The sequence below is a fragment of the Sciurus vulgaris genome (assembly GCF_902686455.1).
Source record: "Sciurus vulgaris genome assembly, chromosome: 8".
NCBI classification, from domain to species: domain Eukaryota; kingdom Metazoa; phylum Chordata; class Mammalia; order Rodentia; family Sciuridae; genus Sciurus; species Sciurus vulgaris.
The window spans coordinates 109256178-109283592 of record NC_136468.1 but is presented as its reverse complement, the minus strand read 5'-3'; positions in this window follow the sequence as shown (position 1 = coordinate 109283592).

Sequence of the window (27415 nt, the reverse complement as noted above, 5' to 3'; positions counted from 1 at the left end):
AAATTTTCTGATATTATTTCATTGAACAGGTTTTTCATGCCTTTGGTTTGTATCTCTGTGCCTTCCTCAATCCCAATAATTCTTAAATTTGGTCTTTTTATGATATCCCATAATTTTTGGAGTTTCCATTCATGACTTCTTAACATTTTCTCCATTTGTTCAATTTTATTTTCAAGATTGAATATTTTGTCTTCATTGTCTGAGATTCTGTCTTCCACAAGGTCTATTCTGTTGGTGATGCTTTCTATTGAGTTTTTAATTTGGTTTATCATTTCTTTCATTTCAAATATTTCTGTTTTTTTTTTTTTTTCAGAATCTCAATCTCTTTATTGAAGTGTTCTTTTGCTTCTTGCATTTTCTCTTTTAACTGTCTACTGGAATGGTCTTGCATTTCATGCATTTGCTCTCTTATCTCATCTTTTGCTTCATGGATCATTTTAATCGTGCATATTCTAAACTCTTGTTCTGTCATTTCTACTGCCATGCTGTCATTGGAGTCTATCACAATAGCATCTTGGTTTGTTAGGGACACTTTCTTCCCCTGTTTTTTTCATATTGTTTCTGTGTATTCCCCTCTAGCAGTGAAGATCAGAGATATTGAAGTTTGCCCCCTGCAGGCTTATTATGACCCTGCAGTTTTCCACTACCTCTCCTTTGAAGGGGAGAACAATACCAGTAGCACCCAATACAGAGAAAATGCAGCCCTGAACCAGATAGCTCCTATAAAAACTTTAACATTTTAAAAATAAACAGGATCAGTTCAATTACTATTTACAATATTTCTAGTTGTGAATAAGAGGATGCAGAAAGGGTGTAGGATATAAGTGAGTTAATAGGGGTACCTGTCAAAGGGCATCCAGTCTCCTGTAGGTGTCTCAGGAAGGGAGTCACCCTTCTAATGATAATGGCCATGCCCTCAGGAATAACTGAAAGTGCCTGCACTAGCCTCCAAAGGAGCTGGGGAGCCCCAGCAAGGGTGTGCTGAGTCAGCATGGAGGCAGGTACAGTGTCCCTCAGCAGTAGGGGGGCATATGGCAGGCAGGCTCAGTGCCAGACCAACCTCGGTGTGAGGGGCAGGCTCAGCGACGTCTGACCTCGGTGTCAGTATCTTCATTTTATCAGAAAGAAATGATAAACATTTGAGATGATGGCTAACCTAATTATCCCCAAAAGATCAATGTGCAAATGTATCTGAATAGCATATATGCCTCATAAAGATATTTGACTATTGACTGCAAAAAATATTGAGATAATTTTATTTATTTTTAATAGCACAAGTCTCTTAAATGTTAGCAGAGATTAGACATTAAATGGAAGAGAATTATTGTTTGGAAAACAAATAACATAATGAGGAAGGTGGTCTTGATTTTCATTTTTGAAAATGTTAATGCTTGGTTGATGGAAGACCACTAAATTCTCTCATCTATTCCATTCTCAATTTGTTTTCTCTCTTTTGCGGGGGGTGGGGGGTTTAAATTATACAAAGAGAACCATAGTTATCATTGGGTAAAGGGAGAAACTGTAGAAGCTTCTGTAATTGCTTTAGAATATCTACCGATTTTTGATCTTACTTGGAGAATTATTGATCTACATATTAAATATAAATTTCACGTATTTGTTTTTGAAGGTGGAGGGATGCTTTATGAGATGACTGTATTTCAAAATGATGACTTGTAGGGACCAAGATACCTCTGAAGAAGAATCAGGAATTAAAAACCTGAATTCTTAGGAAGCAATATATATTACAATTTAAAATTAAATAGAACAATCTTGAATAGTGTATTAGTTTCTTATTGCTGACATAATAAAGTACCAAATTTTCATCCCTCTAAAAGGAAATTCCATACTTGTAAAATAGTAACTCCCTATTTTACCTTAAATAACACAGCCCAAGGCAACCAATTATCAGCTTTCTATCATTTTTTTCCATTCTAGTTGTTTTCTGCAAATGAAATCATACAATATGCTACCTTTTGTATCTGATTTGTTTTACTTAGCATTTTATCCATGTTATAGTATATACTAGTACTTCCTTCCATTTTATAGCATGAATAATATTCCATCAGACAGATATGCCAAAATCTGTTTATACATTCATGCTTTGGATATCTGGTATTCTCACTTTTTGACTCTTGTAAATAGTATGCTACTATTCTGGCTTCAGTATTTGTTTTTTTAAATAAATATGAGTTGAAATGCAGGGTCTTAAGGTAATTCTACTCTTAACTCTTGAGAAACTGCCAAAGGGCTTTCACAGTAGTTCAACCATTTTTTCTCCATACCATAACTCTTGGTTTTCAATTTTCCAAATGTTTGTCAATACTTGTTAACATATGTAGTTACATGGTGCTAAAAGATGAGGATACAGTCTGAGAAATGTGTAATTAGTTGATTTTGTTGTGTGAGCATCTTAAAATGTACTTTTATACCTTTATGGGACTACCATTGTATATGTGGTCTTTGGTTGATTAAAATATCTATCTTTTAATCTTTCTATCATCTATTTATCTATCCATCATCTATCATGTATTTATCAATCTATCATCTATCTATCATTTATCTACAATTTTGTTGGGAGTTTTTGATGACTAATTCAATTTCTTTACTTGCCTTAGGTCTTTTCAGATTTTATATCCCTTACTGCTGTAGGCTGAATGTCCATGCTCAGTTTTATATTGAACATAATCACCAATGTGATGGTATTTGGATGTGTGGCATTGAGTAGTCATGAGGTTGGTATTATCACAAATAATACTATTTGCGAATAGTATTATTTCCCCTTTAAAAGGGAATCAGGAACTCCCTTACTCCTTCTGCCATCTGAGATATAGCAAAAAGATGGATGTGTATGAAATAGGAAGCAGGCTTTTCTTAGCTAACAGATCTGCTAGCACCTTGAACTTGCATTTTGCAGCCTCAAGAACTGTGAAAAATGAATTTCTGTTGTTTATAGTCTGCCCTGTTCAGGGAAGTCTGTATGGCAGTCCAAACAGAATAAGACATTTGCTGAGTGATTTTTGGTAGTTAGATTTTAGAAGAGTGTCCATTGATCAGGGTTACTACATTTATTGCACCTACTTATTCATTCTTTTCTCTTATAATCGTTTCTATTTCTATAAAGTCTATAATAATGTACCTGTGTTTATTTTGATTAGTTATCTGAGTCTTCCCTATTTTTTCTAAATCATTTTAGCCAAAGATTTAATTATACTGATAATTTCAAAGTACCAACTTTTGGTTTTTATAGACTCTACTGTTTTCCTATTCTCTAGTACATTTATCCTTGTGCTGACCTTAGTTGCTTCTCTTCCTTCTCCTAAATTTGGGATTAGGTTATTCAACTTTTTATTTTTTGTGAAAGCATGAATATACTTCCCGGACATCATTTTTCTCTACTAACATAAGATATCCAGACAAATTTTCCTCTGAACAAAGTTTAGCTGAATTTCATGGTGAATATTGTGTTTATATTTTAGTTGGTCTTATAAATTGATTTCCAATCATTTGATTTGGTTTTAGTTATTAAAAGTGTGTTGCTATCTACAGTTTCATGAACTTTTACTTCTTTCCGTTATTATTCTTAATTTCATCCCATTGTAAAATAATATTATGATGTTTTAAAAGATTTGTTTTTTCATATTGACATATATCCTGGAGAATAATTAATAAGCATTTAAGTATGATAAGTACCCTGTTAAATATATTTGGTTTCTACAGAGTTTTCTAGTACTTTATCATATCATTGATGTTCTTTCCAGTTCTATTCATTATTGAAGTTACGTAAATATAGTAACCAACTCTTATTATAGATCAATCTATTTCTCCTTCAATTTTTGTTTCATATATTTTGGGCTGTGTTGTTTGCTCCATTTTAATTTTTTATTGTTATATATTGCTGGAAGGGAACTTTCTTCATCATAAAATGCTCTTTGTCTCCTGTAACAATTTCTGTCTGATGTGAGCATAGCTACTCCATTTCTCTTTAGGATATTATTTTCATGGACCATCTTTCTCTATCCATTCACTTTCAATTTATTTATATCATTGAATATAAAGTGAGTCTTTTCTGGAGAGCATACAGTTGTATCATGTTTTTATCCATGCCAATCCTTGCCTTTTAACAAAGACTTTGTTTCAATTTTATTTAATTACTGATAAGGAAATACTTTTGTCATTTTGTAGTTGCATTCTGTTGTCATATATGTTCATCCACTCCTCTATTACTACATTCTTTTTTAGTAATTTGTTTTCATACCATACCATTTTGTCTATATTATTTATCTACATTTAAACATTTATTTATTTATTTATTTTTATTGTAAACAAATGCGATACATGTTGTTTCTCTGTTTGTACAAGGAGTCAAAGCATACCATTTGTGTAATCATAAATTTACATAGGGTAATGTTGTTTGATTCATTCTGTAATTTTTTTCCTTCCCCCACCCCTCCAACCCTCTTTTCCCTCTATACAGTCCTTCCTTCCTCCATTCTAGCTCCCCTGCTTAACCCTAACCCTAAACCTAACCCTAACCCTAACACCCTAACACTAACCCCTGCCACCCCCCCATTATGTGTCATCATTCGCTTATCAGAGAGATCATTCATCCTTTGGTTTTTTGAGATTGCCTTATCTCACTTAGCATGATATTCTCCAATTTCATCCATTTGCCTGCAAATGCCATAATTTTATCATTCTTTATGGTGGAGTAATATTCATATATATATATATATATATATATACACACACACACATATATATACGTATATATATGTGTGTATATATATACGTATATATATATATATATATATATATATATATATATATATATATCACCAGTTTCTTTATCCATTCATCAATTGAAGGACATCTAGGTTGGTTCCACAGTCTGGCTATTGTGAATTGAGCAGCTATGAACATTGGTGTGGCTGTATCTCTGTAGTATGCTGATTTTAAGTCCTTTGGGTATAGGCCAAGGAGTGGGATAGCTGGGTCAAATGGTGGGTCCATTCCAAGCTTTCTGAGGAATCTCCACACTGCTTTCCAGAGTGGTTGCACTAATTTGAAACACCACCAGCAATGTATCAATGTACCTTTTCCCCATATCCTTGCCAACACCTATTGTTGCTTATGTTCTTGATAATCACCATTCTAATTGGGGTGAGATGGAATCTGAGGGTAGTTTTGATTTGCATTTCTCTTATTACTAGAGATGTTGAACATTTTTTCATATATCTGTTGATTGCTTGTACATCTTCTTCTGTGAAGTGTCAGTTCATTTCCTTAGCCCATTTGTTGATTGGATTATTTGTATTCTTGGTGTAGAGTTTTTTTGAGTTCTTTATATATTCTGGAAATTAGTGCTCTATCTGTAGTATGAGTGGCAAAGATTTTCTCCCACTCTGTAGGATCTCTCTTCACATTACTGATAGTTTCCTTTGCTGAGAGAAAGCTTTTTAGTTTGAATCTATCCCAGTTGTTGATTCTTGCTTTTATTTCTTTTGCTATGGGAGTCCTGTTAAGGGAGTCTGAACCTAAGTCGACATGTTGAAGATTGGACCTACTTTTTCTTCTATAAGATGAAGGGTCTCTGGTCTGATTCTGAGGTCCTTGATCCATTTTGAGTTGAGTTTTGTGCAGGGTGAGAGATAGGGGTTTAATTTCATTCTGTTGCATATGGACTTCCAGTTCTCCCAGCACCATTGTTGAAGAGGCTATCTTTTCTCCATTGCATATTTTTGGCACCTTTGTCTAATATGAAAAAATTGTATTTATTTGGGTTTGTGTCTGTGTCCTCTATTCTGTAACATTGATGTACCTGTCTATTTTGGTACCAATACCATGCCATTTTTGTTACTATTGCTTTGTAATAGAGTTGAAGATTTGGTATTGCGAGACCCCATGCTTCGTTCTTTCTGCTAAGGATTGCTTTAGCTATTCTGGGTTTTTTATTCTTCCAGATGAATTTCATAATTGTTTGCTCTATTTCTGTAAGGTACGTCATTGGGATTTTAATTGGAATTGCATTGAATCTGTATAGCACTTCTGATAGTATGGCCATTTTGACAATATTAATTCTGCCTATCCAAGAACATGGGAGATCTTTCCATCTTTTATGGTTTTCTTTAATTTCTTTCTTTAGTGTTCTGTAGTTCTCATTGTAGAGGTCTTTCACCTCTTTTGTGAGATTGATTCCAAGTATTTTATTTTTTTCGAGGCTATTGTGAATGGGATAGTTTCCTAACTTCTCTTTCTGAAGATTCATCACTTATGTATAAAAGTGCATTGAATTTATGAGAATTGATCTTGTAACCTGCTACTTTACTGAATTCACTTATGAGTTCTAAAAGTTTTCTGGTGGAATTTCCGGGTTCCTCTAAATATATAGTCATTTCAGCAGCGAACAGGATAGTTGAGTTCTTCTTTCCAATTCGTATCCCTTAATTTCTTTGGTTTGTCTAATTGCTCTGGCTAGAGTTTCAAGGATGATGTTGAATAGAAGTGGTGAAAGAGGGCATCCCTACCTTGTTCCAGTTTTTTAGGGGGAATGCTTTCAGTTTTTTCACCACTTAGAATGATATGGCCATGGGCTTAGCATAGATGGCCTTTCCAATGTTAAGGACTGTGGTATAAAATATGGTCCATTTTAGAGAAGAATCCATGTGCTGCTGAGAAGAAAGTGTATTTGTTCTTTGTTGGATGGTATATTCTATATATGTCCATTAAGTCTAAATTGTTGATTGTGTTATTGAGATCTATGGTTTCTTATTGAATTTTTCTCTGGAAGGTTATCCAGTGGTGAGAGAGGTGTGTTAAAATCGCCTAGTTTTATTGTGTTGTGGTCTATTTGTTTCCTGGAATTGAGAAGGATTTGTTTGGCGTACATGGATGAGCCAATGTTGGGGGCATAGATATTTTTGATTGTTATGTCTTGCTGATTTATGCTTCCCTTAAGCAGTATTGTAATGTCCTTCTTTATCCCTTCTGACTAGTTTTGGCTTGAAGTCCACATTATCTGAAATGAGGATGGATACTCCAGCTTTTTTGCTGTGTCCATGTGCATGGTATGTTTTTATCCCATCCTTTCACCTTTAGACTGTGGGTATCTCTTTCTATGAGATGAGTCTCTTGCAGGCAGCATATTGTTGGATTTTTCTTTTTAATCAATCTGCCAGTCTATGTCTTTTGATTGATGAGTTCAGGTCATTAACATTCAGGGTTATTATTGTGATATGATTGGTATTCCCAGTCATTTGACTAATTTTTTGTGTTTTGACGTGATTTGGGTCTCCTTTATTTGGCTATTCCTTTAGGCTAGTTCTTCCCCTTGCTGATTTGCATCGTTGTTTTCATCTCTTCCTCATGGAATATTTTGCTGAGAATGTTCTGTAATGCCGGCTTTCTTTTTGTATATTCCTTTAGCTTTTGTTTATCATGGAAGGATCTATTTCTTCATCAAATCTGAAAGTAAGTTTTTGCTGGGTATAAGATTCTTGGTTCACATCCATTTTCTTTCAAGGACTTGGTAAATGTTGTTCCAGGCTCTTCTTGCTTTTAGGGTCTGGATTGAAAAATCTGCTGAATTTCCTATTGGTTTCCACCTGAATGTAATTTGAATCTTTTTTTTCTCGTGGCCTTTAAAATTCTGTCTTTATTTTGTATGTGAGATATTTTTCATAATAATGTGCCTTGGTGTGGATCTGTTGTAATTTTGTATATTTGGAGTCCTATAAGCCTCTTGTACTTGGTTTTCCATTTCATTCTTCAGATTTGGGAAATTTTCTGATATTATTTCATTGAATAGATTGTTCATTCCTTTGGTTTGTTTCTCTAAGCCTTCCTCAATCCCAATAATTCTTAAATTGGCCTTTCATGATATCCCATAATTCTTATAGATTCTGTTCCTGATTTCTTACCATCTTCTCTGTTTGGTCAACTTGTTTCAAGATTAAATATTTGTCTTCAATGTCTGAGGTTCTGTCTTCAGGTGTTCTATCCTATTGGTTATGCTTTTATGGACTTTTAACTTGGTGTATTGTTTCCTTCATTTCAAGGATTTCTGTTTGTTTTTTTTTTCAGTATCTCTAACTCTTTATTGAGGTGATCTGTTGGTTACCATATTTGGTCTTTTAACTGTTGATTGGTGTGATCATTTAATGCCTGCATTTGCTTTTTCATCTCCTCCTTCAATGCCTGCATTTGCTCTTTCATCTCCTCGTTTGCTTCCCTGATTGTTTTAATTATGTACATTCTGAACTCCCTTGTTGACATTTCTTCTGCTGTGCTGTCATTGGGTTTTATTGATATAGTATCTAGGTTTGTTTGGGACAATTTTATTTCCTTGTTTTCTCATATTGGTCAGATATCAGTCGGACTCTGAGATATTGCAGATTTCCTCTATTGGCTTATAGTGTCCCTGTATATTTCCAGTATATCACCTCCCAGCCTTCAGTAGCCTGAAGTCTTGGAGGAACTTGATAATGCAGTGCTTCTGATGAAAGGTGCTGCTAGCCCGGTACTGGGTCCAGGGCTGGGGGCTGGTTTTGCGTGGAAATCCTCTCACTGGGCGGTCCTGCTCCTAGGAGCTGGTTTAGACAGGGCCTGCCCCCACCTGAGGGAGCCAGGCTGCTCAGGGAAAGCCTCTCCCTGTCCTGCATTGGTCCCAGAAGCTGCCTGCGGCCCGCCGCTGGTGTCAGGGCTTGCGGTTGGCTCTGTGCGGAAAAGCTCTCACAGGGCAGGCCAAAATTTAGGATTTTATTGACATAGTATATAAAGGTTTAAGTGTTGAGACAGGTTTTCCCCCTCCTAATGCTGGCCATGGTCCATTCCATTCATTCCGTGTATTCAGGAGCCAGTCCTTCTCTCTAGGGATCTTCATCCCCTGTACAGCAGAACAAACTGGGGTTCCTACGCAGGAGAGTGAATCCTAGAGCTGAATGGCCAATATGGAGAACTCAGGAGAAACGGAGACAGCCTAAACATTTTTTAATTAATAACTTTTAGAGATTAATACATTAAATGTACATAAATCTAATTTGGATTAATACCAACTTAGCATACAATGCTGTACCACTATGTAGCTGTTCCCAGGTGTTGATATTGTCACAAAGTATATGTTTATACATTATATGCTCATTAACATAGATTTCACAGTTATTGCTTTATGCATTTGTATTTTTAAAACATTTAAGAAGGGAATTATAAACCAAAAACACACTAACAATGGTTTTATACTTATCTGTATTCCTACATTTACCAACATTGTTTGATTTTTCATGTGGTTTCCAATTACTGCTTAGTGTTCTTTACTTTCAGACAGAAAGACTCCCTTCAGCATTTCTGGTAAGTCAGGACTAAGAACCAGATGTCCTTCAGTGTTTGTTTATTCTTTCATTTTTGGAAGGCCAGTCTTACTTGATAAAGACTTCTTGGTCAACAGTGCGTGCTTTTCTTGGAACACTCTGAACATACCCCTACCTCCCTTCTGGATGCCTTGGTTCTGAAGAGAAGTCAGTTCTTCATCTCATGGTAAATGTACAGTTGCTTCTCTCATGCTACTTTCAAGAGTGTGTCTTTACCCTGATGTTCAACAGTTTAATTATTGGGTGTCTTGCTGTCTATCTCTGAATTTTCCTGCTTGGGGTATTGTGAACTTCATGTATGTTTGAAATAAGCCTTCATCAAGTTTGGAAAGTTTTCCACCATTACTTCTTTAAGGGTTTTCTCAGTCCCCTATTCTCTTTCTGCTCTTGCTGAGACTCCCGTCATATGAGCTTGATAAACTTGATAAACTGATGGTATCCCACAGATTCTTGAGTATGCATTTTCTTTCTTCTTTTTCTGGTCCTTAGACTGACTAATCTCAATTGACCTAATTTATAATTTCTTGTTGTTTTCTCTCCTACTTGATTAAATCTGCACTTGAACCCTTATAGCAAATATTTTATTTCAGTTACTTTGCATTTCAGCTGTAGAATTTAGTTTCTTCCTAACTTATTTATGTTTATTAATATTTTCTTTTTTAAATGATATGATAGATTGTTCTCTTGGTTCCCTTTATTTCATTTTCCTCATTTTCTTTTAATCTTTGAGCACATTTAAGACATTTAAAGCTTAATTTAGTAAGTTCTAGGTCTATGCATTCATAAGGGTTGTTTTTTATTCATTTCCTTTTTATTCCAAAGGGGTCACACATTCTTTTCTTGACCACCTCAAAGTTTTTTTTTTTTTTAATTGTTGTTAAAAACTGGGTATTTTCAATCACCTATGCTGGGACAATTGTGAGCATCAGATTATCATAGATTTTCCTCCTCAATCTGATTAAAGTGTGATTAATAAAACTTGTATATGCTTAGTGTATAAAGTATGATTTTTTAGTATATGCAGATTTTTAAAAATGATTACCACAATCAAAATTAATTAACAACACTCCATTGCCTCACATGGTTATCTGTTCTGTGTGTGTGTGAGAAAACTTGAGAGCTACTCTTTTAGCAGATTTCAAGTGTACAACACATTATTATTAACTACAATTGTCCATCTGTACATTAGTTCTTTAATTCATCTTATATCTGAAGACTATATACTTTGATAAATATACTCCCTTTCCACCACTGTGTTAACCAAACAATTTCTAATCTCTTATTCTATGAGTTCATAAAGAAATTTTTTTACATTACATATGTAAGTGAGATCATGCAGTATTTTCCTTAGAATAATGTCCTATATTTCTTATATTTTATCACAAATAGAAGGATATCCTTCTTGATAGGACCGCGGAATAATACACCACTGTGAACTATGCAGTTTCTTATTCATTCATCTGCAATGGACACTTACATTGTTTCTGCATTTTTTCTATTCTGATAAATTATTCACTTAATATGGGGTTACTCTTTGAGTTAGCAATTTTTGTTCCCTTTGATTATGCACCCAAAAGTAGAATTGCTTCCATGTTCTTGGATAGGCAGATATTAAATATTGTCAAAATTGCCATACTACCAAAAAGTTATTTCCAAATTCAATGAAATCTCCATTAAAATGCTTGTGGTATTCTTGACAAAGCTAGAAAAATCAGTCCTAAAATTCATATGGTAGAATAAAAGATAGAGAATAACTAAAGCAATTCTGAGAAATAACAGCAATGCAGGAAGCATCACAACATCCAATGTCAAAGTACACTACAGAGCTATAGTATAAAAAATAGCATGGTATTGGCATCAAAACAGATTTTAAGACCAATGAATAGAAGAGAATACACAGAAACAAATCCATATAGATACCGTCATCTGATCCTTGACAGAAGTGCCAAAAACATTGGAAAAGAGATAGACTTTCTAACAAATGGGCTAGGAAAACTGGGTATCCATGCATAGAAGAATTAAACTGGATCCATTTCTCTCACCCTGCAAAAAGTCAACTCAAAGTTCTGGTAATCGTACTAGAAACACTGTAATTGTTAGAAGAACATTGAGTCATCACTCCATCTTATGGGTGCAGGCACCAGTTCCTTAACAAACCCCTAAAAGTTCAACAAATAAAACCAAGTCTGGATGAGTGGAATGCCACTAAATTTTAAAAATTCATCACAGCAAAGGAAACAAGAGGGAAGCGAGAGCCAGGCACAGTGGCATACTCCTGTAATCCTAGCAGTTCAGGAAGCTGAGGCAGGAGGCTCATGAGTTCAAAGCCAGCCTCAGCAGTTTAGCAAGGCTCTAAGTAACTTAGAAAACCCTGCCTCAAAATAAAACATAAAAAGGGTTGGGGATGTGGCTCAGTGGTTAAACAACCCTGGGTTCAATCCCTGGTACCAAAAAAAAAAAAAAAAAAAAAAAAAGGAATTAAGTGAGAAATTAAAGAATGGGAGAAAATCTTTGCCAACTACTCTTGTGACAGGGGATTAATATCCAGAATGTAAAATGAACTCAGAAAACTTAACACCAAACAAACAAACAAGCAAACCAAAAACAACCCAATAAATAAATAAACAAATGATCTAAGGAGACATTTCTCAAAGGAAAAAATAAAACCAACCAACAGATAGATTTTAAAAATGTTCAAACTTCCTGACAATCAGGGAATTGCAAATCAAAACTACTTGAGATTTCATCTCCAGTTAGAATGACAGTCAACAAGAGCATGAATAACAATAATTGCTGGTGATGATGTGGGGAAAAAAATGCTTCCTCCCGCATTGTTTGTGGGGCCGCAAATGAGTACGACCACTTTGGAAAGCAATTTTGAGATTCTTCTTAAGACTAGAAATGGAACCACCATGTAACTGTACTACTCTGCTCCTTGGTATTTATCCAAAAGAATGAAAATCAACACAAGAGTGTTTATAGCAACACAATTCACAACAACCAAATTATGGAACCAGACTAGGGTTCCATAATTCATCCAGTCAACAGATGAATGGATGTGTGGTGTATATTCACAATGGAGTTTTACTCAGCTGTAAAGAAGAATGAAAATATATTATTTGCTGGTAAAAGGATGGAACTGGAGAAAATCATGCTGAGTGAAATAAGCCCAACTTAGAGAATCAAGAGGCATATGTTTCCTATGTGAAAGCTAGAAAGAAAGAAAAGGAGTAAGTAAGAGATCTCATGGAAGTAGAAGGGAGACCAATGGAGAAGAGAATGGGGATTGAGAGGGAGGGAGAAGGGTTGGTGTGGGGAAGTGCTGGGAATAAAATCTACCAAATTATGCTATGTCCATGTAAAATTATACCACAATGAATCTGATTATACATAATTATAATGCACTAATTAAAAGAGTAAGAATAATAAGTAATAATAACAGCAACACAATAGAGAAGGATATCAGTAGAGTGAGCAAGTGGATCAGGGGGAGGGAGAAGGGAAGGTAAAGGCATGGGGGAACAAGATGGATGAGTTATGCACATATGTAATACCTCACAATGAATCCCACTATTAGGCATAATTATAATGCACCCTTATAAACTTCCACCTTCTTGGCAACTGTGGAGATGGGGATCAGGGAATGATGAGTGGGTAAATTAAGATAGCACAGCGATATATTATTGAATTTTGCAGCTTCTTTACTCACCATTCCCTTGGTCATTGTATGTTTTGTTATTAGATTCCAGAATGCTGCAAAGGTGATTCTGTTTTGGTCATATTATATGCTGCTTTTGTGGTGGAATGGTGTTTCCTAGGTTGCTGCTCAAACATTTTGGATGATGTCATTTATTGTTATTTCATTTCAAATTTTCTTTGATTTTTTTGTGGGGGGAGTGCTGGGGATTGAACTCAGGGGCACTCAACCACTGAGCCACACCCCCAGCCCTATTTTGCTTTTTAATTCGAGACAGGGTCTCACTGAGTTGCTTAGCACTTCACTTACTGAAGCTGGCTTTGAATTTACAATCCTCCTGCCTCAGCCTCCAGAGCTACTTGTTAGTTGTGAGTCACCTAACAAACATTTCATGTGTTTATTTTACTTTTATTTTTTTTGTGTGCATGTATTAACTGTTCAATTTCTTGCTTATTTGCTGTTAAGCTAGCTTTTTGGTGTGAAGAGTTCCATAATAATTTTTAATATTCAATTATTTGAAGATATTTTTCAAGAATATTTTTTATTTTCAAGTTTTACCTATAATGCACTTTTAACTATAAAGATATCACTATCAATTTTATTTTTATTATTGCTTATGATATCATGATTTTTAGGAACTACAATGTTCCATTGATAGCATATGTCATTTATTTATTTATTCTTCTTATATATTAAAACTTCAAACTAAATGAAGATTACTTTGCTATATAGCTTATTGTGTATAACTTATTTAATACATTTTTAAGTTGATTTGCTACAGATTCAAGCCTATGCTCTAAAAAAGGCCTTCACTAATAAGCCATTTCAAATACTATTTATTCTGTATTAATATTTTAGTTTGGTGTATTCTCAATTTATTACATTATAATAATGATTTCAAATTATGTGCATATTTATAATGTGTTTAAATAGATCTAATATCTACCCTACTGTAAACCTTAATTTTTCTTGCAAAAATTCTCTTGCTCTTAAGAATGTGGTTATTATTTCATATCCTTCTGTCTTCAATAATATGTTTGTTATCTTGAAGTGGAATTGAAATTAATTCACAAATAAGGGTATGTTTATAATTGAAAAAAATTTTGCGTAGTCATTAAGTACCTCAAATGATCTCTAAGGAAAAAATCAGGAAATCCAAGGGAGTTCTGTGTTTCATACATTCCTAGAAGATGTGACCTGGGGATATGGATATTGGCATGTGTGGCAACCCTTTGTTACTCATCTCAGTCTAGTTATCCAAGTTCTTTGGGGTTCAGTATCCTCAGAAGTAGTGACTCAACTGTCAAATGTAGGTGAATCCAATTTCATCAGAGAATTATTAAAGAAAGTTTTATGTGAAGTTATTTGATTAAAATATGCCATGTAAATAACAAGCAATCCCTTGATATCCACAAATATTTAAGATATTGCCCTGTTGTTTTCTTGGCATACATTTGATGTGCAATGATATAAAGCTTTGTAGGTGTGTGGAACAAACAACATCTTCCTTCTCTAGTATAACCACCACTGCATTTTTAAATCTCTGTTACAGTCAGGATTTAGCACACTTTTGAAACAGAACAGTCAAGAGCGAAGGTGTTTGTTTTCCTTGTGGTCTTTCAGACTCACAGATGCCACTTCACATTGTGTTTCTCATTTCTGTTACCCCAGGGAATAGCAACAGGCAGTTGCATGATGTTTTTATTGAAACTTTAAAAATAGGTAAGAAGTAAGTATAAAGCCATTATTGTAAGGAACATAAAATATCGAAAATGCATTTGATTGCTGGACTGGGTTGGGTTTGTGGTTCAGTGGTAGAGCACTTGCCTAGCAAGCTTGATGTACTGGGTTCTAGTCTTAGCACCACATGCAAATAAAAAAAATAAAGGTCCATTGACAACTAAAAAAAAAAAAAAAAAAAAAAAATATATATATATATATATATATATATATATATATATATATAACTAATCATGACACAGATATCTAGAGGACGGTGGACTCAAGCATTCACCTCTAACCAGAATTAAAAGGTTTTTTTTTTAATAAAGTCAAATTTGAAAATATTACTTTCTATAGAAACAAATTTCAGTGATACCAATCCAAATGCCAAGATATTTGAAAATGTAAAATTATAGAAGGCATATGTTTAATAATTATTGTAATCTTTTATATAGATTTGATTTACAAGTTGTTTGTGTAAATTTGTCCACACTTTCAATTCTTAATAACTCTATATGAATAAATTGTTATAAAATTCAGGTAAAAAACTTCAACTCTTTTTCTTGACTTTTCCTTGGGACACTCACAAAATTTTGATTTGGGCTTATGTTAAAACCAAAAAAGGGACTCTATGAGGAAAATAACCTCATTGGAGCTAAGTCTCAGTTCCCTTATAACAGCAGAGACAGCAACTACTTCTTAATAACCAGCAAAAAGGCCAAATTCTTCTTAGTGAACAGTCAGTAACTGTGCATGTTTTCTCAGGCCAGCATGACCTACATATGAGGTACCCTGTGAGAGGCAGGGTGAGTCATTTCAGCAATGTCAGACAGCACCCCATCAGAATCAAACTGCTTTCCTCTCAAACCCAAAGATCCGCAGTGCTCATCTGCGAGTTACGTGGAAAATAGGTTGGAACAGTCTCCATAACATTCCACTTAATGTTACTCTTCTAATCACTATGTTTTTAAAAACTGTATCTGCCTAATGATATAAAATTGCGTGTGAACTTATAATCCACTTCCATTAGGTATTTTGCTTTTGAATTTTTACTCTATAAACAACAAGAGTAGTAGTAGAGGTCATGAGACCCTGCTGAGACAACACACACACACACACTCACACTTATGTATACATCTACATTTAAGAAAAATTTAGCCTAGAAATAGTTTGAATTTCATTTATTGTTTATCTCCACTGATCTCTAATATTTAGATAGCACTTACAGAAAATAAAAACTTTCATCCCAACGAAAATGATTATCTTTGCGACTATAGATAACAAGCTTTGAACTTACTCGGGGCTAGCACAGGACTATAGGAAATGGTATGGCATTTGCCGTATCCCTGCTGCAAACCTGTGGGGTAAAGCTGTTTTCTGTATGAGGAAAAGAGTCTCAGAAAAGGTTCACAATGCATGCCCAATCATTTGTTAGTTAATAAAAAATCAAATGTGCATTTTGTCAGAGTCCTTGGCTTAATAACCATTAATCATATTATACTCTTCTTTAAAATATTCAGTTGTATTCATTTATTTCTTTATCATTACAGTAACTTGCCAGCATGCCCATTTTACATGTTAATAAACCAGGTTCCAGAGTATCACATTTGCTTCACAAATAAAAGCTAGCAAGTTTGATCTATACATTAAGCTTTTGATCCTAAGTCTTTAGTTCATTTGCACTATGGCATATGTAAAGAAAAATACTTTAAAAATCTATACTAAGGTACTGATTTAAACTAAAAGAAAACTAACTAAAACCCACTAAGCTAAAACAAAACAACCTACTAATAGGAATCATAGATAATTGTATAATTATTGGGCCTACAGGGCCATTGCATTCTTGCCTAGTATCCAGTACATAGCAGATACTCAAAAACTGATTAAAAATAGGAATACAACTTTTTTCATTGGACTTTCATTAAAAAACAATCTTTAGATATAGCCAATTTCTTTTCCATGAATAAATTTTAATTTGTAAAGTTTAATAAAGAATAAACCTTTAATAAGAAATAAACCTGTGATAAGATACCTTTAATAAGGTTTATTCTTTCCAGGTCGAAAACCTATGGGCCATATGCAAAAGTATGGAAATGAAGTTGGCTTATATTTGACAACATTGAAACTAGAAATTGCACATTCAGAGTTTGGAAGAAAAAAGATGTGCCCAATTAATCTAAGCACATATTATAAGAATTCACCCCACTTAGCATTTCCAGGTAGTGTAGTTCTTGTTTCTTAATACACAGTCCACATAAAATGCACATAATTTACAATCCATCATCTTATGGGAAGGCTATTTTGAAGAAATGTATAGTTACTTTATTCTATGAGATATTTTTAGCAAAACATGTGGAGGAAAAATTATCTCATATTCTATCCCAAATATAAGGAATAATTCATTACCAAGAGTAATGAGTTAAAATTTGTTCCATGTAGCAAAGTGCGTCCATCTCTTGAATGTTGGCGTCATTGAGAGGCTTTGTTACCACAGAGGAAGTAGTGTTCTGCAAGCAAGCAGACACATGATCCTGAAGATTCTTCAGCCTTTTATGCATTTTTTTTTTTTTTTTTGATAAACCCAGGGGCATTTTACCTCTGAGCCACATCCCCAACCCTTTTTAATTTTTAATTTTGACACAAGTGTTACTAAGTTGCTTAAGACCTTGCTAATTTGATAAGGCTGATCTGGAACTTGCAATTCTCCTGCCTTAGCCTTCTGAGTCTCTGTACAGGCATGCACCACAGTGCCCTGGTAATTCTTTTACCTTTTAACTGGATGATTTGTAAATATACCATGATTTTTTACTTTAGATTAGGAAACTGGGGATTTGGGGTTGTCGTCAACACATTCAATTTTGTGTTAATCAAAAATGGGCATTAGGTTAGTGTTTTCTGCCGAATGACTGGTGTTTAGTGGGAAACATCTGCAGAATTAGAGCAGCTTTAGATTCCAAAGTAGAGTGTGGAAGAATTAAAAGATTTAAAAATTATACTGTTTACCTGTTCTTTCTGAGAAGCTGGCATAAATATGTATTTTAACATATTTAGATGTTAATGAATGAATCTACAATAATAATACAAGATTGAAACACTCATGCTATAGAAAGACTACCTTGATCATTCACAGCAGTGAAGTAGATGAGTTGATCTTTTATTTACAATCCGATAGTAAAATTGAATAAAATAACAACTACTATAGTAAGGTTGTCATGTGCAATGTAAAATGTGAAAATAAAGGTAATACCTTGACAAAGTTGAGGAGGATGATGGGAGAAATCGAAGAATATGTCAATTCTTTTCACTTATATAAGCAATATTGTGAACTGAATCATCCCTTCAAGTATATATTTATTCTACATTCACATCTAGTGCCCGACGATCTAGATCCCCAGGTAACCGTATTTGGAGATAGGGCCTTTAAAATGGAATTACATTTAAATTAGCTCATAAAGAGGAAGTCCTAATTCGTTTGGACCTGTGTTCTCTCTCTTTGTCCATGCAGAAGAATTGGAATGCCATGTGAGAATACAATAAGAAGGCTCTTATCTGCAAGCCAGGAGGAGAATTCTAACCCGCAATGCAATTTCCTGGCAACTTCGATGTGGACTTCAGCTTCCAGAACTGTGAGAAAATGAATTTCTGTTGTTTAAGCCAATCCACTGTGAGATATTTTGTTATGGCAGCTAGAGGAGACTAACAGTGTTGAGTTATAACTGATATTTTATCATTCAAACATTTGACAATTAGTTAAGTAAAATCACATTTTTAAAAATTAGAATTAAGAACACAACATATAAAAGAAATTACCAAAAAAGTCTACCACCAGGTATAAGGTGATGGTTTAAGAATACATGATTCATTAAGGACAGTTATGATTAGTTACCTATAAGTGTGTTAATAAAAATAAAATACCCAATGGAATTGAATTGGGTTCTTTTTCTAAAAGTACAGGCATGCTTTATTTAATGATGGAACTGTGTTCTGAGAAATGCATCATTAGTTGATTTTGTTGGTGTGCAAACATCATGGACTGGACTTTACAATCTAAGACATCTGGGACATCACTAGGCAATACAATCTTAGGGGTCACATTGTGAATGCAGTCCACCGTATTTCACTGCATCACTGCCACTACCACATAATCATCTAATTCTGTTTTTTTTTTTTTTTTTTTTTTCAGTCCAAAAATTGCATCATAACCTTTCATTGCATAATTGTGACATGGCATAATTGTGTTTGTCATGCTGCTTAAAAGGTAAACAGAGCAGAAATGTATTCACCAGTGGCTTGTGGGTGCAACTTTGTCTTCTCCTGCATTGCTGGCTGCCAACCTGGAATTCCCAGTGCCCCTGCATTGTCAGTATATCTCTGGAAGTCAACTTTCATTGTTTGTTTGGAAAGCTGCAGGACTAATGGTAAACACATCTTATATAAGTGACACTGAAGACCGTTTCGTCACATACAGAAATCATTGATAGCAGTGCAGAACCTTCGGACGCAGATTACATTTTCTACGTCCATACTTCATAACAACTATAGTAACTTTTCTCAGGCATAATATTTCAACTATAATGTACGAATTCATAACAAATAATAACTAATGTGTTAGCTTTTTTTTTTTTTTCAGACCAGAAAAATGTTTGCTAAAATGTCAGAAAGAAATGATGTGTGTCTCTTTGGATTACTTGATTTTAACGTATATCCGTGATTATTCTGTTCATCCTAATCTTGCTCAAGGGACAATTTAGTAATAAATGATTTTTAAGTAATATTGGCACAATTTTAAAAAGTTTCATTCACATAATGGTCACATCACACCCCATGTTTTTGCAAAAAATAATCTGGCATAAAATCTGCAATGATGATACAGGATCTTCGATCAAAATTTTATTATGTGGCACATGACAGTACATGACAAAAAATAAGAGAAAACATCATTTTTATACTGAATTTCTGTTAAAGGTCGGTGACTAGGACAAATGTGTGAATTCTCTTTCCCCCTCAAATATCCCATCACATTATAATAATGTTTACTAATTATGCACAGAATAAGAATAAGGGATTGGTTGTTATAAGAAGGAAAAATAAAGAGGGAGGGCAGAGATAGATTTTCTAGTGAAAATCTAGTGAACTCAGACTTCCCAAACTCCATGCTCTTTGCTGGTAGACAAAGCTCAAATGAGATCAAATCTCGAGTGAGATCAAAGCCCCTACATTTTTTAAATTGCTCCTGTGTATCCTTCCTTGCTAAGGTACCCACACATATGTTCCAGAAAACTGAAAGTCAACCCAAAAAAGTGAAAATTGTGACTGGAGAAATCAGTGAGCTCAGCAGAGGTGAGCCTTGTTGCAGATGGTGAGGACATAGCCGCCCTAAAGGGAGGTCAGTCCACATGGGTGGGAGACTCCGAGTCTGAAAAGGATGCTGTACAGGACAATGGAGAGCTAGCTGTTCATTTATCCAGTCCAAGGGAGCTTAGAAAAGTCTACCATGACTGGATCGGATGCTTCAACAAGTTCAATATGATGAAAAGAAAAACAAAAAACAAGCAAGCAAACAAACAATAAAGCAAAGACGGGCTTAATAATGGTTCTAGACTAAAGGATACTGAAAAGAACTGAGAGCTAAAGGCAATGCATAATGCTGTTTTGAGTCTAGATTTGGAAAAAAAATATCCCAAAACAAAGAAGATACTATGACAATTGGGTAGAGTTGAATATGGCTTATCTATTTTATTATGGTATGGTATCCATATACAGAATACGTGTATTGGTATACATATTATGATAAATTGGTCTGCTGTTATATGTGAAACCTCATTGTTCCATACTGAAGCTTTTTGGGTCAAATGAGTTAATATGCTATATGGCACTGTGTTGGAATGGTATATAATATGTGTGCATGTGAGTGTGGAAAAGAAAAAGAAACGTATATAGAGAGACCAAGTTTGGCAAAATATTAACGACATTTGGTAGAGGTGAGGTTATATCTGTGTTTATTGTATTGTACTTCTAAATTTTATGAATGCTTAAGAAATTACAAGATAATAAAATAGAATAATTGAATAATATAAAGAAAAAATGAACTCAAGTAGAATAAACATATGTCCCTAAAAAAATGAGCTTGGTAGATTTTTTGACACTTCAGTAAACAATATTTAAATAGCCATCATATTTGCACATTCTTGTTTACCGATTTAACAAGTAACATTGATTTAAGCCTGCTGGACAATAAGAGTGGAATATGCAATGAAGTAAAGCTAAATTTTCATCCTTTGAGTCAGGAAATGAATTTTAAAAATGTATCAAACAAAAATCAAACAATAGCATTACAAGTTTATTATTCTGATGGATAGATTCAATAATTTAAAGAAAGGATGAAAATGTTGGCAAATGGCCGCACCCACAGATGAGCCCGGAGCAAGTGTCAGGGCTTCCTGAATTTTGGGGAAAGCTTTAACATACCATTAGTTATATACATGTATGTCATAGTTTTAAATGATTCTTAAAACTTAGGTAGTACGGATTCTTTTCATTGTTAGGTTAAGCCAAAATACATAATTAGGGAGAAGGATGTGGGACATTATCAGTGGAACCACCAACTGTTGGAAGGGTGGGCTCCATTTGGAGATCAGGAGCTAGGCAGAGTGTGAATGTTGTGGAAATTCACCATCGTCTTCCTTGTTATAAACTGGTTTACTCTGTAGTCAGGACAACAGTCCTTGATCGTCCCTAAACTTACATCTTATTTTAGGCTTAAGCTCACAAGTCCATGGCCAGTTTTCCTTTCCCAGATCAATCAATGGAGAGAAGGGAGAAGAGTTGAAATGATGATGGAAGTTTTCTAAGGAATTAGTATCAGAAAGGGTGAAAGCTCTAAGATTGTACTGCATTTGTGTTTGGCTGCCACAGACTCGTGGATTCTGGCCAAAGAACATGAGATTCCTGGGTGAGAGACAGACAATTTTAGTGGAGGCACAGTAGGCTTCATGTTTTTTTTTTTTTTAAATAGCTTTATTGAGAATGAATTCACAAACCATATGATTCACCCATTTAAAGTGTACAATTTAATAAATGTACAGATAACCAAAACCAGACCCAGTTAGTTTTAGAACATTTTCACTATCTCAGAAAGAACCCCTGGCCCCATTAACCATCTAAAACCAATTTTCCTGTCTATTCTCCTCTCCTTTTAATCTACTTTATGCTCCTACAGATTTGCCTATTTTTTACTTTATTGTGAATGAGTCATTGAATATATAAAATTTGTTACTAGTTTCTTTAGTTTGATATAATGCTTTAGAGGGTCATCCATGTTGTAGCATGTATAAATACTAAATCTATGTATGTACGTATGTACTGGGGATTGAACCCACAGTACTTAACCACTGAGCCATGTCCGCAGCCCTGTTTTTATTTTTTATTTGAGGTAGGGTCTCACTAAGTTGCTGAGGCTAACCGCCAACTTGTGATTCTCCTGCCTTAGCCACCTGAGTTGCTGGGATTACAGATATGCACCACCATGCTTGGCCTATATTTATTTTTATATCCAAGTAATATTCCATTGTATGAATTTACCAAATTTTGTTTATGTATTTACTTGTTGACAGAAAATTGGGTTATTTCTGTCTTTTGGGCACTATGATTAACCTTTTATGAACATAGTATAAATTTTTATACGGACATTAGTTTTCATTTTTATTGGATATATATATATGAGTGGAATTACTGAATCATATGGCAACTCTCCATTTAAATTGTTTTTTTCAGTTCCAGAGATTGAACCCAGGGTCACTTAACCATGGAGCCACATTCCCAGTCTATCTATCTATCTATCTATCTATCTATATACATATACATATACATATATATATATATATATTTGTTTTATTTAGAGACAGGGTCTCACTGAGTTACTTAGCACCTTGCTAAGTTGCTGAGGCTGGCTTTGAACTTGCAATCCTCCTGCCACAGCCTCCCCAGCTGCTGGGATTACAGGCATGTGCCTCCGGCTCCATTTAATTGTTTGAGTATAACGACCATATCGTGTACATTCATTTAGTAACTGGCCTTTTGTTTGTGTTAATTGGAGAAGTGAAGATTTAAGTGTTACCAATTCTTAATCAGTTTCCTTTTCTTCATCTTACTGGTTTATATGAAGTCTTTGTAGGTTCTAGGTAAAATTCCCTTATCATATACATGACTTGGAAATACTGTCTCCTATCCTGTGCCTTGTTTTCACTTCTTTTGAAAGTGAAAACTTTCACTTCTTTTCTTTTTTTCCTTTGAAGTAGCAAAGTTTTTAATTTTCATGTAGTTAGATTTATCTTCTTTATTTTTTTCTGCTTTGATTGGAACTTTCATGTTGTATTTAAGAATCTACTGCCAAATTCATGATCATGAAGATTTCATATTTGCATTTTTTTTTTTTTTTGTTTTGAAGTTTTTGCCTGTCCATTTATGTTTCCTAGTTCATTCTACTCTTTCAGGTGATTTGAACCATCTGGGTCCTCTGCAACTCCACATGAACTTTAGAACCATCTTGCCAATTTCTACAAGCAGAATAGAAATTCCGATGATAGAAATGGTGTTCGACTTATAGATCAGCCTGGGGAGTATCACTGTTTGAACAATATTAAGAATTCTGATCCATGAACATGGAGTATTCCTGCATTTATTTATTTATTTACATATATTGTTTTTATTTTTATTTTTATTTGTTCTAATTGGTTATACATGGCAATAGAATACATTTTAACACATTGTACACAAGTGGAATACAACTTCTCATTCCTCTGAGAATGGTGAGTCAGACCAGTAGTGTAATCATACATGTATATAGGGTAATAATGTCTGTCTCATTCTACTGTCCTTCCCATCCCCACTGTTGTACCCCTCTCCTCAATCTCCTCTGCACAATCCAAAGTTCCTTCATTCTTCCATACACCCCACCCCCACTATGGATCAGCATCCTCTTATCAGAGAAAATATTCAGCCTTTGGTTTTTGGGTTTGGCTTATTTTGCTTAGCATGATATTCTCTGGTTCTATTATTTACCTACAAATGGCATAATTTCATTCTTCTTCATGGCTGAGTAATATTCCATTGTGTATATATGTACCACAGTTTCTTTATCCATTCTTCTGTTGAAGGGCATCTAGGTTGGTTCCATAATTTAGCTATTGCGAATTGATCTGCTATAAACATTATGTGGCTGTGTCACTATAGTATGCTGATTTTAAGTCCTTTGTGATTCAGTTGAGGTGTGGAATAGCTGGGGCAAATGGTGGTTCTGTTCCAAGTTTTTTGAGGAATCTCCATACTGCTTTCCATGGTTGTTGCAGCATTTTACAGTCCCACCAATAACATATGCGTGTGCCTTTCCCCATGTCCTTGCCAACATTTATTATTGTTTGTATTCTTGATTGCCATTCTGACTGGGGTGAGATGAAATCTGAGAGTAGTTTTGATTTGCATTTCCCCAATTGCTAGAGATGATGAGTGTTTTTTCATAAATTTGTTGCTTGATTGCATTTCTTCTTCTCTGAAGTGTCTGTCAGTTCTTTAGCCCATTTATTGATTGGGCTATTTGTTTTTGTAGTGTTAAATATTTTGAGTTCTTCATATATCCTGAAGATTAGTGCTGTGAGGTACATGTGGTAAAGATTTTCTCCCATTCTGTAGGCTCTCTCTTGACATTATTGGTTGTTTCCTTTGCTTAGAAGAAGGTTCTTAGTTTGTATCCATCCCATTTTTTGATTCTTAATATAACTTCTTGCACTTTAGGAGTCTTGTTAAGGAAGTCAGGTCCTAAGTTGACCTGATGAAGATTTAGGCCTACTTTTCCTTCTATTAGGGGCAGGGTCTCTGTTCTGTGCCTAAGTCTTTGATCTGCCTTTAGTTGATTTTTGTGCAGGGTGAGAGATAGAAGTTTAATTTCATTTTGTTACATAAGGATTTCCAGTTTCCCCATCACCATTTGTTGAATAGGTTATCTTTTCTTCAGTGTATGTTTTTGGTGCCTTTGAGATAACTGTATTTATGTGGGTTTGTATCTGTGTCTTCTATTTTGTACCATTGATCTATTTTGTTACCAATACCATGACATTTTTGTTACTATTTCTGCATTCATTTAATTATGTATTTTCTTTTAACAATATTTTACAGTTATAAGTTTTTCACATGTCATTAAATGTCATTAAATGTTTTTCTAAATCTTTGATTCCTTTTGAAGTCACTGTGAGTGGAATTTTCTAAGCCTCACATTTGCATCAGTTCCATTTGTCATCTCAGTCCCAAGAGAAGCTTCCTACAGAAATCACTCTAGTCTTGGGTAATCCCAGTCTTTAAACAGGATGCAAGTTCATTTGCTCAGTCTTTGTCCTGGAGGAAGACATTTGTATTATCTTGAAAGGCAAGTGAATCTACACTGGAGGGAATTCCTGTTTTCTTTTTTCCAAGAATGTGCATTATACAAACATCTTTGCAAAGATATTTCAGAACAAAATTGAGATAAGATGTGCAGAATCAACAGAGATCTGAGAATTATTATTTCCTAGCAGTACATATGTGGGATGGTGGAGCAGAGATTTTTTTTCCAAAGTATGGGGTTTCTCGAAAGTAATTTAGTGGTTGTGTATTATATAACTTAAGTAGAGATATAGAGATAAAAGGGAAGAAGACAAAGTAAAAGTAAAATATATCAAGCATTAAATTATAGAGAATTCTTTTTTCACGAGGAAAGTATGAGTCCAGAAAAATTTGACTCAAATAAGGTAACATATATTTTTGCTAGATAAAAGAAATGGAAATGTAACTATATATAACACTTAGAGAGAAAACTGATAGTAAAATGAAATATTATAATTTGTATAGTCAATAAAAACATTTGGTTAAAAAAAAGAAGATACTTTCTCTTAAAGAAAAATAGAAGTGTACAGACTTATTGCACAACATTTCTCAAAAGGTAACCTTAATAATTTTAAAGAATGAAAACTGTACTGGATATATATTGTTTAACAAAATGAAATAAAACTAGAAATGGATTTTAGAAATGTATAGCAAATACTTAAAACTATTAAATAAGACCTTGGTTATACACAACTACAAGAATGTTTTCCTAGAGGAAGTAATATGTGCATACATAGACACTCAAAAATATCAAAAGGAATGAAATAAAAATCTGTTGGGTGGAGCAGCATGCTTGTGAGTGAATTAATATCCCTAAATTTGTTCATTGATAAATATAGTATAATATTTTGTAAATAGATCCTATAATTTCAAACACCATGTTACAAATAATTTCTCTGGTCAAGAATTTTTCATTATCTTATGTATTTTTTATGATACATTTATCACTTTAATTTAGTCAATTTGTGTGTTCTTGGTATGGTTACTGCTTTCTATGTGCTATATAAATCTTACCTATACCAATATTATTAAGATGTTCTTCTAGAGTTTCAATTACTTTACTTTCAAAGTTGACATTAATGTTCCAATTTATCTAGAGTTTTGTCTCTGTAGTAAAAGGTCATCTCTTCTCGATCTGTGGAATTGATCCAGCATTAGTATTGAGAAGACCACTTATTATGCATTTTATCATTGTCATAAATCAAGTGACACCGTGAGGGTCTGTTTCTGAGCACTCTTTTCTTTGTCATTGTGCTGCATCTATTCTTTCACACATATCACAGTGTTTTAATCACCCCATTTATGTTAGCTATCGCTCTTTGGTAGTGTTACATCCTAATTTAGTTGCTTTCTAAAATTGTCTTGTTTTTGTCGGCTCTGTGTGCTTCCTTACATCATCTCTACCCAATTCAATCAGGAATCTCTTTATGGCAGCTTGCTCTCTTGCTCCTGCTTAGACTACTTCTGGTTGAAATCAGCTTCCTAGAATCTAGTGCTCTAGAGTCCCACTGAGTTTCTCTTGCCTTTACTGTGGTCTCTCCTCTTTGGCGATTCCTGAATTCCAATCTCTGCCTATCAACAGTACAAGGTTGCAAAAATATCTGCTCTTCTGTTTAAACTGGGTTGCGATTCTTTTGTTTCTTGACCTTAAAGCCTCTTGGATACACACCACAAAGAGAATGCTGGTGGTAGTGTTGGAGTCATTTTTTTATTCCTTCGTCCCCTTAGAATCCTAGACCCTCAAGTTCTATCTTCCTTGAAAAAAAACCCAACTTCAATATATTTTCTTTTTTGCCTCCATGTTATTTCTAAAGCTCCGAGAAGTACTTGACTTGCAAGACACTTTTCACTTGCCTTGCATGAAGGATGTGACAGGAGGAATGTGCCTCGCAAAGAAGTTTGCTTCTCTCTGATTTCTTGCTGTGAGGTACTGGGTACCTTGGCAGTACTCCAGTACTTAGAGCAAAAATAAAAATATATGTGTGACCCTTTCTACTTAGTCAAACTCTACAGAGGAATTGGTCTTCTACAAGCTGTATCATTAAAGGCAGCAGTGGAAATGTTACTGTGTTATTACACATTTCTGTTCTTACTGATGAGCTTGGGAACCTTTCACACATTCATTTTCTATTCATTTGCCTTCTTTTTGATGTACCGGTTCCATATGTCCTGATGTCTTGCTTATTTGTCTCTTGGTTTATTGATTTTTAAATTATTTTTG